This window comes from Bombus impatiens, unplaced genomic scaffold, assembly GCF_000188095.3.
Source record: "Bombus impatiens unplaced genomic scaffold, BIMP_2.2 scf_0549, whole genome shotgun sequence".
Taxonomy (NCBI): Eukaryota; Metazoa; Arthropoda; class Insecta; order Hymenoptera; family Apidae; genus Bombus; species Bombus impatiens.
In genome coordinates, this window is record NT_176968.1 from 12,651 (window position 1) to 14,080 (window position 1,430).

General features: G+C 57.8%; 1 protein-coding gene across 1 annotated transcript in view; it reads right to left on the reverse strand.

Annotated features, from left to right (window-relative positions):
• LOC100742760 overlaps nucleotides 1–1,430 on the reverse strand; it is an 11,920-nt gene that overhangs the window by 9,408 nt on the left and 1,082 nt on the right.

Sequence of the window (1,430 nt, forward strand, 5' to 3'; positions counted from 1 at the left end):
CCGAGTCGCGGTCGTTCGATCGTTACGCGCCGATACATCGACGCGCGGTGCGTGCGATCTCGATCCTGAAATCGTCGCATCCGACGAACGCGGAGAGACGAGTGAGAAACAGAGAGCGAACGAAAGAGGATGTGCACGGGGTGGCGAATCGCTGTGGCCGTGAAACCGGGTAAGCTCCGGTCGACGGATGGTACGAGTCGATCGCGCGTCGCGCGCACGCGATTCCGCTCGCGTTTTCTTTCGTTTTTTCGGCAGGACGACGGCTGCGAAAGACGACGCACAGGGTTGCGTCACGACTGGAATCGCGAACACGACGAGGCCATTTTCTTTATCAGTCGAGTAGGAAATTCTTATCGGCGTAAATCGGTGAAAATCCCAGGTGAGCCGGTGTGGGTGCGTACGTGCTCGCGCGAACCAAACGATATCGAGAAGGCGTACGCGATCGCGTAAGAAACGAAATTTTTTTTCGTTTCGTTGGAACGCGATGACGGTGTCCGAGTGGCAAGATCGGGCGGCGCACGCGCCGAGGGTTGACGCGTACCCGTCTCGATCGCGTTACGCAATCGCGTTTCCTCGAATCGAGCGTCGCGGTTCCCGTAACTTTCCATCTCGTCGTCGACTTCCCAATTCGATTCGAGCGACGCGTTTCTCGCTGCTCTGCTCTCTCTCTCTCTCTCTCTCTCTCTCTCTCTCTCTCTCTCTCTCTCTCTCTTTGCTCGTCCGACGAAACCGAGTTTGACGATGGATTTGGCGCGGTGTCTCGTCTCTTCGCGTCTCGAATCGTCGCGGAACGCTAGCAGCGTCTAAATCTTTTTACGACGCGATTCGCGCGACCGCGCGATAACGCCTGATCCATCGGAACGGGTCCGCGGCGCGCGATCCCNGGAACGGGTCCGCGGCGCGCGATCCCGCGTTTTACAACGCCAATTACCGTAATAATTTACAACGAGCGAGCCGTGTCTGTCGGTTTCCACGAACAAACAGCGCTCGTTCTCGCTCTCGCTCTCTCGCTCGCCTCCGTGCCCCGCTCGCGTCGACGCGTTTCCGCGTAAACGGCAAAAGCAGCGCGAACGCGTCCCACGAATTTCGACAACGAACGGGTCGCGCGTTTCCGCGGACGATGCGCGACGTTCCGTTCGCGACCACGCGACTCCCGAGACCGAGAATAATTAACGCTCGAGCGACAAACAGAGCATTATCGTGGCTGTTGCCCGATATTATTCCATTATCTTACGACGGCTATGTGCTCAACGATTAATAAAATATCTGCGCACAGGGGTATCTCGTCTCGATATCGTATAGTTTCGCGGTAGACTTGGTCGAGACGGCTGGCACTCGTGACCGCCGGCGGCTTTCTCGCGTCTCGTTGGCCCCCGAATCGAGCAGAAGGATTCGACGTTTCGCAGTCTGCGTGGTCGCGCTACCCGACG